The 15,294-nt window shown below is 40.5% G+C and overlaps 1 protein-coding gene across 2 annotated transcripts in view; it reads right to left on the reverse strand.

The window, feature by feature from the left end:
* DIDO1 (death inducer-obliterator 1) overlaps positions 1-14,371 on the reverse strand; it is a 55,415-nt gene extending 41,044 nt beyond the window's left edge. Inside the window, exon 1 of one of the 2 annotated variants that reach the window (XR_008824466.1) lies at positions 14,220-14,346. The gene's annotated coding sequence lies outside the window, so the exon portion shown is untranslated. Of the gene's footprint in view, positions 1-14,219 lie in introns of both variants that reach the window. The other variant, XM_056355140.1, reaches the window with a different exon arrangement.
* Positions 14,372-15,294: the final 923 nt, after the last annotated feature.

Here is a 15,294-nt window from a genome sequence, read left to right on the forward strand (position 1 = left end):
ATTATACTATAAAGCAAATTGTGTTATTTTGCCTTCTTGACAGTTTTCTGCTTTCAGAAAGACCCTGAAACTAGAAGGAAAAGTCAAAGCAAAGCAATATCACCTCCACTGGTTACCAGCAGTTGAGACCTTTGAAAAAAAAAAAAAAATACAAAATATGACTGTACTCTCATCAATTCGTTTAGAATCCATTAAGTTTTCCAGAACAGTAACAAACGTTAATCAACAAGTCTATTCCATTTACAGCATCTGACGGCATTCTGAAAGTTAAATTTAGCAAGCGTAATGAAAATACAGAAATGCTTTTAAACTCCAACATGCCCAAGGTTACAGTAGAGAAGATTCAGCAATTTGTACTGAACCTCATCACAGAAGACATCTGCAGGTTTGAGGATTTAAATCCAAGTAGCTACTCAGTGGTTTTGCAAGGTGGGATAATAAAAACGTACAGTTGAGCTTCAGAATAATGGAATATTCCTCATCACTGTCCCTTTCACTAGTAAGGTTTGCAATACAGAAAAAATCAGAAGCTTTATTTCAAGGACAGCAGATTGTATCAATAGCAACATGTTTTCCCAAAAATTAACCCTTGGAAAGTATTTCAAAATCACAACACATTCATTTAAAGCATCCGGATAGGATAACTGTTTAGTCCAGGGGTCCCTAGTCACATGTAGAACGACAATGGCAATAGAACATCAACACTGCCTGCTTGCTTCTAAACATGTGGGCTTGAAAGCCAGTAGGAAATGCCTGCATTTAACCCAACATAGCCTACATAACTACAAAAAAAGATTTGTTAGGGAAAGGAGGACCAGATGGACAGTATAGAAAGTCACTTCTGAACTGACCTGTAACATAAATTAGCAAAGACAAAAGAACAATACTGGACACAGACTCTGCTGTCAGCATTCTCAAGTTAAAGATGCAGCAGAACTGCCACAGTAGGTATACGAAATCACTAAATTATTAATAATTCTTTCAAAGGAGTAAAACCAGATTGTTAACACTCCAGGTGGGGAGACATACAAATTTAAGAAGAGATTAGATAATCCTTCACAGATGTGCCAATACACAGTCTGACTTTTCTTTTTTAAAATGTATCTTTTTTTTTTTTCTTCAAATCTCTGAAGACCCTAACTCTTACCTCTCTTAAACACTTTTTTACTTCCTAAGCAACAATCATCTCTAGGTATTCTCCAATGCCATGTCACTGTCCCAAAAATAAGGAGAGGGAAAAGACAAACCCCTCTTCAAATCTAATTCCATCAGTGGATCACTTTAGTATGTCATGAACAACAGATCTCAAGATCTGCATGACTGCAGCAAAGCAGAATTAGGAAAAAATTACAGTACAGCTAGATCCACATCAGTATTTCCTTCCCCTGTACCTCCTCCATAGGGATTACGTATTTACATTATTTCCCTCAGTCAACTATTCCCACTCCAAAAAGATGAGGGAAAAATTAAAGAACAAAAAAGAGAATAGAATAAACTAATTGTAAAGACCCTAGTGCTCTATCTCACTGCATTGAATACCTGCTCTAGTATGTATTTTGCTCCATTGTTTGAACCAGTTATTATATCCAGGGAGTCAGTCACTGATGGCTGAAGACAATCTGAGTTTAAAGTGCCTTCTTCCACGGTGGTGTTCTGTAATAACCTTTCAATCTCCCTGTTCAGAATCTCCAACTGATCACACATCATGCAACTTAAGTGATATGCCTAAAGGAAGAGGGAAAGTTAAGCTAATCACTTCTTGTTCAACTCCAGTATTAAACTATGAAATAAACTATGCCTCTACAACATACAAAAAGTGCATCTTATTTAAATAATTTATCCAATAACATACTAAAGAAAGCCTTGTCTAAAGACATACAGTGCACAACTGTGTATCTGTGCATTCAAGGCCCTGCGTGCAACATGCTGTTCACAATCACGTTTGAGCCACAGAGCCAGTATCACTAAAAGATTCCACAAACAGGACTGGCATCCTCTCTTCTAAGGAGACATTCTGGCTTGTTGAACGTGAAAGATTTTACAGTGTTAGTCATACCCCACCCGGTGGCAAGGCTGCACAGTGCACAGTCTACAGCTCTTGATTTAACACCAAAGAGCATTTTAACATTAAGACATTCTGTACAAGAATCATGCTTCTTTTTGAATTAATAGATGTTAACTCATTATTACCTGCATTATTACCTCTATTATCGACAGAAAAAACTTGTACAGAACTGCAATTTTAAGATAAATTCAGATTTGAGTGCTGTAAGACGTCAGTACATGTAAACCACTACAACTGCAGACCATCCCCTACCCCCCACATTCGCTGTAAAATGCTTGGTTGTTTCTTCTTATAATTTATTATTTCCATTTTTTTCCCTCTCCCAATTTGGTCCAAATTATTTTTAATGAAAATACGGGGGGGGGGGGGGGGGGGAAGAGTGAGTTTCAAATTTATTTTACATTTTGCAGAACTGCATCTCAATACAGGTTAAACTTAAATGCCTACAAGAAGTTGAAAAAACGAGTATTATCAAAACATAAAAGCACAAAGCCTTAACTCACAATTACACATTTAAACCTAGCAAGCCTGCTGGCACGTCTAAGCAAACACTCTTAACTGCCTGCAAAAATATTTACTACAACAGAAGGCAACTTTGGAAATCTTCAAATACCTCTTTCTCCTCCAAATTCAGTATGATTTTTTGTTCATTTTGTCCTGCTTGTTCTCCAGTTAACTATTCAATTGCAAAGATACTGACAGAAATGTAAGCTGAAGCAGCAAACTGGTTATCTTGCTTTAAAGGAACTGAACATCCAGGATCAACTTAATCATATTCCTCTTAATATACTACATCAATCACCTTTCTGAAACTGGAAGTTCTAGCTGGAAACCAAAAATTATTGCAGTTCCCCTAACAGACAATTCCCATCAGCATCATCCTGCCTTCCTGCCACATCTCCTTTAGAAAGGATATTCCTTTAAAAAGGGTATTATGTACCTCTGAAAAATATGATGCAAGTATCTCTACAAATGATGGGACAAAGGTAAAATAACGTTCATAATAAACATATATACTGTTGCTTATTCAAAAAGTCCTCTGGTTTTGCTTAGGTTAAGAACTTCTGTGATAAGCCATTCCCACTGTGAAAATGCATAAGGTTTTAAGACCAACTATAGATAAAGTTCAAAACACAAATGAAGAGTTTCTTGAAGGAAAAATCTCCCTTCTCAGATGAGGTAAGCTTTGCCAATACAAACTCTAGGTTAGTTTAAATGGTTACATAACATACATATCAGATCCTCATTAAACAAAGGATTCACAGTGCATATTAAATCCGTGTTTATGGACTACAAAGAACAAAGTACAACTCTAACACAACTACTTGGGCTGGTACTGTCCTGCTCCCTTCTCCCGTGCTCAGTTACATGGTCTATGCCACATTCACCCACATACTTCTGCCCCAGTAGTAGTCACTCAACTCGGTAAACACACAGTTTATGAATTCAGCAAAAAAAGAACCTGCCAAAGAGTGATCTAAAAGGCCCCAAAACCACAAATATCAGAACCAGTGTAAAGATGTGCAAGAACAGGGATGGAAAACAAGATCCCCTTGAGCAGGCTGAGCTGCTGTAGCACTTTGCTGCTATCTCATTCAACACGTGCACCATCATGCATGCTGCAAGTACTCCAATCTTAGCCAGCAGGATTTTCATTCACTGCCACCACAGTCAAGACTCTCTTTAAGCTTGCAAACTGTAATAATACGAGCATTCCAGTGGAACAGAACAGTCACTTATCTAGAAGTGGAGCATGAAGCTGATGCACAGTATTTGAGAAAGATTATTCAGCCAAAACCCACGTATTTAGGGGTTTTATTCCCAATTATGTTGTAGGTAAAATGTTCCAGTTTTCCCAAAACAAGTTAGGCACCTGAATTCATTCTGGACCTAAATTCCAGAAGCAATCAAAGCACAAAAGTATCCTGCTCTAGAAAAATCACAAAACTGCCATGAGCTTTTAGTTTCAATTTGGTCAACTATTCTCACACAGTGATGAACCTGAAAACACAGGGCTGCCCAATCTGTAAGACTACGGAGGCCATCCCTCATGTTCAGCATCCCTGTGGATTTTCTAACTAATGTTAAGCCTGAGAAGTTTTCATATACATGGCTTCAAGAAATTCCACAGCAGTATGAGCAGCCAATTGAACAAGAGATAGAAAATAATTCCACAATTCCAAATCCTGCTACTACAATACTTGTTCACAAACACGCAATACATATTAAAAATCCATCCTCCAACAGGCCTTCATTAAGCAAAAAAAGAGAAAGCTTGTAATCTCACTCCATTTTTCTGTAAATTACCCCTCTCACATTCCAACAAAACCTCAAGAAAAGCATACCGCTATCTACTGCCATCTTTGTAACCCAACAGTTTACATATTTCGGGCAAAAAAGAAGAGATTATCTATGCCGGTAACTGAGCTGGAAGACATTAACTGCAGAACTGGAAGCTTGAGGACACCTGCATCTGCTGATGCTGACTTCACTAAACCCTTTTTAAGATGCCTCAATATAACATCTTAATCTGACAATGACAGAGCAAAGCTACTGCAAGAACAGTTTCCCCATCTTTTTGTGTCTGCATTTTTAGACAAAGGCCAATCCAACAAATTACCAACAAATACACATTCATATCAGTACATCCACTTTTATTTTTTCCTCCCATTTCCCTAAGAGGTAATGAAACATTCAACGGGTCCACTGACTGCATAAAGATTTTGTCCTTTCTAAAACTTACCGTTTTAACTGCATTAAGAACTCCCTGCCTCAGTTACCTAGGAAGACTTCACTCTAAAAAAAGTCTTGAAAGACAGCTTAATAAAAACTTCAACATGAACTGAAGCCAACCAAAAGGAGTCATTTTTCCTTTACCCGAGGACTTGGGTAACAAAGAAAAAAAAGAGTATGTCAGAATTCAGGGTAAACTCTTCAGTTTCAGCTTACTAACTATTTTGTGTAGTTTTTTGACGAATCTGTATGAAAAACTAGTGATCTTTATCCTCTTGTTAATGGTAATTCTCCTTGTCAACAGTATCACTTTATTCCATGTTCTCGGATGTCAGCACTCTCCAATACTCAACCAATCTGCTGTAATCTGCACAAATTCCACTATCTCATTATTTAGATGTTATACAACCACCTTGCATTAATAATCCAGTCCAACTGATTAATATTTGGCACCTATTAGTCCTCTTATTCCCTACTCACCCCAAGAACTCTACAGAAGGATGTCTTTGATTCTGAAGGATCACAGGCATACTCACCCCCCTACACAAGCATCCAAGAGGCAAGGTTCACCTCATATTTAAGAGCTGTGATAGACACTAGTACCTGCAGGAGCTGTTTCAGTGTGGCCTGTTACCTAAGAAACATTTACTTCTACTGTGACAGAGAAACAAAGGCTTTTTTTTTTTTTTTTTTCCCAGAAGTCTTCATATTGAAGCTCCAGTTAATGTTCCAGATATGTTAAGGAAATTCAATGGCCAGGGCCCAAGGACAGGACAGAAGTCACAACCACCCACAACGGCCAACGTAAGGTTCTGAACACTAGGGTTAGTGAGGAGACAGAAGACTGTTTACATCTGCAAAAACATTCAAAGCATAAGAGTCCTGCCTTTCCTAGCTTTTAAAAACAGGTATCATTCAGCAGTGACCAGTTTCATCTCCACATCCTGACAAATATCCAGCCTATCCCAGTATTTAAGATACCAGCTTTAATCAGAATGATGCGTAAGTGGCCTTTAGTTTTATTTTTATGCAAGTTTCTTCAGAATTAGAAGACCTGACACATAAGATACTTGGCTAGAACCACCATATCCAGGATAGATTTCTTAAATATCAAAGAAACCGCAGGATGTCATGAACAGGACAGAAAACATCCTTTCCAGAATGATGAAACAGTGACTCCAACCACAGTTGACACTGTTTGCTGATTTCACTCCCTGTAAAAGAGGCAGTGGACTTGACCTATGCCCCCTTTTAAATGTTAAAAAATTCCTAATAAGCAAATATATTAATATCATGTGAGGAAAAAAAAAAATACTGTCTGAGAACTCACATACGGACATAACTTCTGATGCAAATAAAAGAAATGTTGGTATGGTCTAGTTGATGCCACTTCCACTCAGAAGACTGGTCCCATTGAAAATTACTTTGCATCCCTATTTGTTAAAGACGACATCTGGGAAGCCTTGCACTTTCTACTAAGCAGCAGCAAAATTAATCCCTTCCATCAACAAGCATTATAAAAGCAGCCCAAAGAAGTCAGTAGGGCAAAACCTACTGTGTACTTAAGTTCTGTCCAGACCACGGACTAAAGGTACAATCCTTTGACCCCCAGAACTGCAGGAAATGGCTCCTGCACTAGCACTGGGGAAAGCCATGCACGCACAGGGCTTCCTTCCATCTGCTCATCCATGAAAGATGCAAAAGCAGACTACTTACATGAGAAACAGTAACAACAAAAAATCAGATGACCAAGAACAACTAGTATATGGTCTTTTATTTTCAGGAAAAACGTATTCACTGCTTACTGAAGTATTTTCCTTCTGAAAGAAGGAGCATACCTTTCAAAAAGTTGTAAAACGAGAATGTGACAGAAGAGAAGCAATGAGAGCTGAAGGGCAAGAAAGGAAGTAGTTGTAAGGCTCAACTCTGGATATGAAGATTACTGCTGTGATCCAGAACTCTCCTCTCCCACACTCCAAGTAATTTACCACCTCACTACTTGACTGTTATAAAAAAATTACAGTTCAAAGTCAAAATCTAGACATCTCTGGTAAATATGAAGATTTTTATGCCAGAAGTTTACATTTGAAAGATCACATTAATAAAATTTGCATAAAATCAAAGTATTTCAGTGCTTACAGTTAGACCTAGAAGAATAATATCAAAGAGAAATCACGCTACAAAACCTGTAACGCTTATCTGTAAATGCTTTGCTGGCTATCATTATATACATTCATTCCAAGATTATAAACAAACCTACTACCTCATATACCTGCAATACTAAAAATCTAAGTGGCAGGTAATTCCTTCCTATTCTATTCAATACATTATTCCCACTTAAAAAATTAACACATTAACACGGTTTTAAATTTGCACTATGCAGGTTCAGTAATACAGCCATGTTCCTCAGAAATAACCCATCCTAACTGAAGAAATGCATACTCTTAAATACTGCATGAAGCAGTAAGAATTCCAGGCTAATATGAACAGTGCTATACAACCAAATTCAGACAAAATACCACCAAGACCCAGTTTTAAGGTAGTTTTTAATATCAGAACAGTATTTCAACCCCAGATGCACATAACACAACATGATATTAATTAATTTGTCAGGGATGGCACCACTGACACCTACAGTACAGTCACACATCACACCCTTCCACTCCAACCTGCTGGGTCTCCCTCATTTCCCCATCTCCCCTTACAAAGACAGATTCCAGTACTTTTGAAGCCTCATTTTCCAGTGTTGGGAAGCATCCCATCTTAGCTCCTACCAAAAGTAATGGAAAATAACTTGGCTTAATTAGCACGGGAGATCAGGCTGCCCCAGGACAGAAACAGTTGCACCAGAGAATAGAGAATTTCACCCTTCAAAACTGGTGGAAAGGAAGTGTGTGACCGTACCCATACCACAGTAGGCTCTGATGAGAGTGTAAAGCTCCAAGGGACCCTCTAAGCACACCTATGTGATCAGATCTCCCCAGGAAGATTAATTCAAAGGCTTATGCACCTCTGTTGAAACCCCTTCCTCAATCTCACTGACATTTTATCAAGAAATCTTTGAAGGTACTCTAAGACCTTGTGGTGTCATATATGATATCATGAGTAATTCATTAGTGTCCATCACTACCATCTTTTTACTGTCAGACACCCCTGGAAACACCCCTGGAAACTCAGATAGACGATTTCATTGAAGATTTGTGGTTTGCTGACTTTCTGGCATCAAATGCAGCTTTTATTTGGTTGGTGTTGAAAAGTTATTTCAAATGTTCAGGGTATGGTGCAAAACACTTGTCCTGCCTTGGCACTTTAGCACAGATTTACATGATACCAAGTACTATCAATATGCAGTGCTGAGGCCAATCAACTAACAAGATTTAAAATGTAAACATTAACTACCTTTTTTCATTTCCAAAGATGCAGAAGCAAGTATTCAACCTTCTTCCAGATTTTTCTCTCATGAAAAATGACTCTATACATTTACGAATATTTCACAAGATCATTTTTCCACTTGAGAAAGGTATCAAAGAAATATTCTAAATTAACAATAAACTTTACAGCAAGCCAACTTAAAAGCTGGAATTTTAAAAACAATTAAGTGGATTAATTCCAAGAAGTTAAAAGAAATAGCTTCACTTAAAAACAATACATACATTCACTTGGTCTCTGTACTTGTGGTAATAAAGAAATTAACCTTTCCAAATTAAAATGGTTTTAGTCACCCATTATTATAGTAATTCCCCTCTACTAATGTCTGAAACTAATACATACACCATCATCCTTTCCATGATTTCTGTCAGGCTACTCACTTACCTTATGTAAGCCTCATAAGAGGGCCACTGCCTCACATGATGGGAATCTGCACGCATACAGGACAGCAATCCTGCGCATTTGCAGTGAATGTGGGACCTCCTGGAGTGCTGAATTTAATGTGCATGCACTGAATCAGATTACCACACACACACACACAGCAGACTAGTGTACAGCAGCAGTTAGACAGAAAAGACAGTGAGTGACTCCACAGTGTATACTCCATATAATATATACTCCACATAATTACTCCAAGCAAAAAAGCATAAAGTAGCTCCCTGGTTTATGCAAAACAAAATACACACACATTGAAGTTTATTTTTGTCTTTTAGGCTAGAAAATCATCTTCCCAAGCAAAACATTTAAAAAAGATTCTTGTTTCAGATTGCATAATACAGGATCAGAACAGTCAAAAAAAAATAAAGAAGGGATGGACCACTCAGTAGGTAGTGCAGCACCAAGTATTACAAGCATATTTTATTCTGGGTAAGTAGCAAAAGTACTTCTTTGAACCAGAGTGAAGTTCCCACAGCAAAATTCAGCTAAACAGTGATTTATCTTAGAAATATTCCAGGTACTTCAGCAGCAGGCTCACCAGAAAACTGGCAAAACATGAAAATGTTATTAAATAACAGACAAAACTGTGATGACCATACATACTGCAGATGTTCACTGCCACCACTGCACAAGCCAGTAATGTTAAAGGGTACAATCCCTCATCAACATAGCCATGCTGGCATAAGCGCCTCATATTGGTATAATTACACCTGCAAAACTGTACTTTTACCTTTATGAGTCGTTCTGTTTGCAGGGTGGGGTATCAGGTGTGCAATCGGGTGCAGCGAAGTTTTATCAGTGTGGCTGCACACATCATAAAACAAAGCTCTATTAACACACTAGTACAGGCCTTTCCAAGTAGGGAAGCAGTTTGTATAAGGAGGAAGCAAGATTTTCAAGGTTCACTCAAATTCCTTGAATGAAGAAAGTTAAATCAGCAAACAGATTCGTATATATTTGTTATAAACTGGAGCTTTCGCCAGCACAGCTCTGTCTGTTAGTAGCTGGGGAAAGAACCGTAACTGACAACTGCACTGACTGAACTTTAGTAAAGGTCAAACCTTAACAGATGACACTTACACTATGCACATCCTCCAACCTGTAGACCCATAATTGTGTTTGATAAACAAAATTCATATTCAGTTTAGTGTTTTCTGCATTTGAGGAAACACTAATTTTAAGAGGAAAGAAGAATATTATATACATGCCGTTGGTATTTTCTAGTCCAGAGGTTCCTGGGTGCTTAGAAGATTAGGCAGATACACTCTACTGGCTTAATAACAGGCTGACATTTGGATTTTTACTACTGCTGTAATACCTTCTGAAGCCTTTATTCACATTCTTCCAAATAAGCTAATCCAGTATCTGCCCTAATAATGAAAGTTTACCCAAAGACAACAAAATAAAACAGAATTTTTTGGTCAAGTTTACTTCTGCTCTCAGGGTCTGAACAGAATGAGTAAAAATGAGATATCAAATAGATTTAAGAAAAGTTTAAATAGATTTAAGAAAAGTTTCAGAGCAGAATCACACCAGTGTATGTAAATAACTCTGCTTTCTTCTTTTTCCTTTTCATACAGATTAAGAAAAAAAGGCTGCAGCTTTCAGTGGTCAAAAACTTACGATTAGCCATCTCTGTACAAGAAACCTTCTAAAGGCCCCAGTACAAGCCAATTTTACAAGGCATACTACTAAGTGTATACAACAGAAATATCAATTGTTATTGGGTATTACTCAATATACAGTATCTTTAGGATTCCTTTTCCATCACCTTGAATAAAAGTATTTTACAAATATATACTACCTATTTGCCTAACGTTCAATTTCTGCTACTGAACTTGACCTCTTCAGCAGCACTGAAAACGCATTTTCAGCAACTGCACTGGAAACACTAGGCTTTGGAAAGGTGATTCACACAATCTGGCATTCTTCTGCTGAAGTACCAAAGAAATTAGCTCTTTCTCATGGCTGTTAACTGAACAGCGGGCTATTCTAGGGCTAAGCCTGAGAACCTTACAGTTTAACTCCTCAACATCCCACAGCTTGTTTATTTTTAAACATACAATATTACAATTCTACAACTGTCAAATTTCAGCTTGGATACTTACACTGTACTTAAAAACCCCTCTTCTCAAACAGTTTTACCCAAACTAGCGTACAGGCTTTTTGTCAAGTTGGCATTACAACAGTACATAAACTAGTTACACATCCTATATAATTATATGTAAAAAATGTTAGGTTTACATTATAATAAAACTGTATGTATCCTGTGGCATGTCTAGCTATTGTTGTTGGTCAAACTGTGTATTCAGAAATAGACTCAGCACAACTGCAGGATTGTAACTTCTAACCCTACCTGCAAAGCTGTTGTAAAAAACAAAAAAAAAAAAACACAACCAAAAAAAACACCAAAAAAGCAACCACTGTGTTTTTACACTTCCCCCCCTCATTTCATTTTAAAAACTGAGGTAAAATATAACACCTGAAACCAGCTATCATTCTCATTCCATCAAAAAAACTTCATTAAATGAAGTAAAACAAATTAATTTCTCCTTCAGAATCTAGTGAAACACAGTAATTACAGCATACTGATCATGTTATTAAAAATGCAGGAAACACAGTTCAGTTCTCAATTTTGATTAGGGTTTACTGTGAGAACACACATAATACACATTTAATCTTTGTGTCTCAGCTCCCTAACTGGAAATTTAACATTCTTCTTAGCCTCAAAGTCTATAAATGTTCTTGAGACTACCACCATTACTAACTGTGGAGTATTCACTTATTTCAGAAGCTGTATTAGGTAAAAACTTAACAGTATAACCCTCTAAGTGTTAACTGACATCTGACTTTCAGTTAACCATCACTAAAGATTCTTCTGCTGAGAAGATGCTTGACAACACACACAAAAAAGCAACCAGTTCTTGCGCAAACTAGATAAATCTCCTACCATTGTTCCACTACTTGCGGCACTATAAGAGACACTAGGCAGAAAAAGTGCACCACAGAATAAAATTAGTGCAGGCAGACACTACCACTTCTGTCAGCTAAAAACCCATCTAATCTTCCTCTTGCTGAGCACAGTCCCTTCTTCCATTTTTATCAGATAAATTTTATAAACTCTCAACCTAACCCCTATAATGCTTGAACTTCCTCTCCCCACTTAGTATCTATCTGAAGTTTCAGGCTGTACAGAATTAAAATCCCACAGCTGTCAATTACAACTATAAAGACAATCACTGTCTTAAACCAGAAACAAATAACATAACCTACTGCCTTATAGTGAAGCAGGATTAAATAGAACAAACACTGCCTTTTGGTGAGTCCACTAGACACGGAAAAATATTTATTCAATTTTATTTACTATTCTGGACTCATACAATTCTATTAGCATTGCCTCGGGGGTTTCGGGTGGTGTTTTTTTTAAGAAAAACTCAAAAAGGCATCTCTTAGTTATATGAAAAGCACCCACTAAAGCACTGTGTGAATTATATGTATTCATATATTAATATTTTAAAATCTATAGGTATTTCAGTGTACATACACTTGCAGCAGAGCAAAAACTTCATTTGCATACCAACAGAAATCAACTAAAATATCCCTTAAAAAACCCCACAAACTTTGTAAAAAAAATTATTTAAATGCTCGTCTTGAAATCAACAATTATTCAATTTGCAAATCACTGGAGTCATGTGGTCTCAAAGTAGGCTGAAGGCTAACACTAGCCTTTATTCTTCCCCCAAAGTGCACTGAAAACCTGTATGTGCAATGTTTCTGGAACCACCATGGGAAAAAAAAAATTAAGGCCTAACCGAGCAGCTATTTTGAGCTTACTTCTATATTTGTTCCTATAGAAAGTTCCAAATGTCAAGGAACGGTAACAAGCAGCTGGCATACATAAAAGTGGAGCACAACCTGAAATATCTATTACAATTAACACAGTACATGCTACACTTGTACAGTAACTACACATCATCATTTTTCATTGACCAGCAATATAATTTCTTAAATAGCTAGCAAATTTTGTTTGTAGAAGTAGCAACAAGACAGTTGAAGCTAACCTAATTCAAATTACCACTTACAAGAAAGGTGTAAAATAGACAAAAAGAAAAGCAAAGAGCGAGCAACTTCTCATAAAATAAACCAAAATATAGTTGAATATCAGCTGTCATTTACCTAAACGAGGCTGTGACGATTAAGTACTCAAAAGAGCTATTTCTGCAAAAAACTCAGATTATCCAGAGGAGGAAAAAAAAAATAAAACCAGCGGAATTAAGAATGCTATATAGATCCTTCTGAGTTAAATAAAAGGAATCGGTTTGGGGTTTTTTTTTGTCTCCCTGAAGTTCCTAGGAGGGAAACATGAAAGCCCATGTAAAGAAAAACAGCATGTTACACTGTCTTGGATTACTGAATATACAAACAGCAGGGAGAGTGTAACACAGGTACATTCTGTAACAGGTTAAAGAGATTGTAACGTCCTTTCCAAGTTAAAAATAACAAGCTAAACCCATAAGATTTTCTTAACCCACCACTAAAATGCAGCTATCACTTGGAGGTATAAACTGAAAACTGCTTAACTGTATGAAACAAAATTTGGTCACCATCAAAGAATGGCTTCTGCAAGCCAAATGAACAGCTCCAAACTACCATCACCTCCAAGAGACAGTATTTAAGTACATTAGTGCAAGAGATAGGGAATGAATTATTGACAGGGAATTCACTGAATATTTAAAGCCAGCCAACAATTACTACAGCCTAAAAATTCAACCCCTCCTCCGTTTCCCTCAAAGAAAGTCACCAGAAGAGTATAAAGTTCAACTTTCCTTGTTTCATTCACGCATAAGGAGACCACCTTTACCGCCCAGGGAACATAAGGTCCCCCCAAGGCAGGGAAGGGTCGGCCCCCGCTCGGCAGAGGCCCCAGCCCCGCCGTGAGCTGGCGGGGGGTGCTGCAGCGCCCGGCGCTATCCCCGCCCCGGGGAGGGCCGCGGCCAGACCCCTCGGCCCGTACGAGGGCAACGGTGAAACTGAACGAGAAAGGCGGTTAAAGTCGGTCGTGACGTCACGGAGAAGCTTGCCGGCGTCAGCTGGGTAATGACGTCGATCGCCTCAGAGCACAACCGTCCTCTCCTTTTCCCCCCAACATGGAGGAGCCCGCCTTCTAGCCCGCTCCGCCCGGGGGGGGCGTCCTCTCCGCTCCGGCCCAACCACGTTATGTGCTTATGGGGCGGCGGCTTTTAGCTTCCTCCGGGGCCCCCGCACGGAGTCGCCGACCTCCTCTGGAACCGGGCCAGGCCTCCGGCGTGCCCGCGCCCTGCAGCCGCACCGACGGTCCCCTGAAACCAGGCCGCGCCGCGCCCTCCCCCTCCCCGCGCTCCCTCCGCCCGCCCTGACCCGCACCGCCCGCCCGCCTCCATTTTCTAGTCGAGCCCAAAGGCGGCCAGGCCGGAGGAGGCGGCCGCCCCTTTTTCGCGAGCCCTCCGCCGCAGCGGCGGCCCGACTCCCTTTCTCCTCCCGTCCCGGTGTTTCTCCGGCTGCCTCCCTCACTCACCGCGGGGAGGGGGTGTGGGGATCTCGCCGCCGCCGCCGAGGGTCTCAGCCGAGCCGAGCCGCCATTTCCTCCTCGCAACCGCGCCAGAGCGCTGGGCGGGGACGCTCCGCCCCCGCTACCATAGAGACCGACATGGCGGCCAACGGCAGCCTAGAACGCTGCGCTCTGCGCACGGCTCGCGGAGGACTTGGGCGGCCGTTGGCTCCGCCTCCCGGCCGGGCGCGCGGCCACTCACGGCGGCGCGGGAGAGCCCCGGCCCGGCCGCCCCCCCCCCCCCCCCCCCCCCGCCCGCGGGGAGGCCGAGCAGCCCCCGGCCCGCCGCCGCGCCCGGCTCGGACGGAGGCAGGGCCGCCCCCCACCCAGCCGCAGCGGCGCGGCTGCCCGCCGAGGCCCCGTCCTTTCGGCTCTAGGCCGCCGCACGCTGCCATCTTGCGGCCGCTGAGGAAGGGGAAAGGCGGGCCGCCCCAGTCACCTCGGGGCTTCCTCTGCAGACGGGCTCGGTGGGATCGGCCGCGTCTGCTCCCAGTTTTCTTACCGAAATGCGGGGTGATCTTACCTCACAGGAGCTGCAGTTTTATCATTATTCGAGAGGTTGCAAGTGCCAAGGCAAAACCGCACAGCAGCAGTGTTAAATGGGCTTACAGTGACTTCTCTCACAGAAGTGCGGCTTTGTCACAGGATTAACATGGCCGAGGAGCTGCCTGCTGCTTGCAGACCCGACTTCTGACATCAGCTGTGCTCCCCACCTGTCCTTATTCCCTGGGGGTTTGGTTTTGGTTTTCTTACTCTACTCCATCTGTTTTAGAAAATCAAATAGCAATTGCTGCAGTAATGCTTTCCTCTGGGCCCAAGCCATGGAGTGCCATGGAAAGGAAGCATTCGCTGAATCAGCTTGTCCACTGCATAGAGGCTTCCCAGTAAGCACCCTTTAAAAACAGTTAGGCTACTAAAAAAACCCAACCAAATCCAGCATCCAAGCTGCTATAAATATGTACAGAGTTAACTGCCATTTAAATGTTTTCTTCCTACTGTCGGTACTTCTGATACTAGCAACCTGAAACACAGGCCTCGCAGC

The sequence above is a fragment of the Falco biarmicus genome, chromosome 10 (genome assembly GCF_023638135.1).
Source record: "Falco biarmicus isolate bFalBia1 chromosome 10, bFalBia1.pri, whole genome shotgun sequence".
Classification (NCBI taxonomy): Eukaryota; Metazoa; Chordata; class Aves; order Falconiformes; family Falconidae; genus Falco; species Falco biarmicus.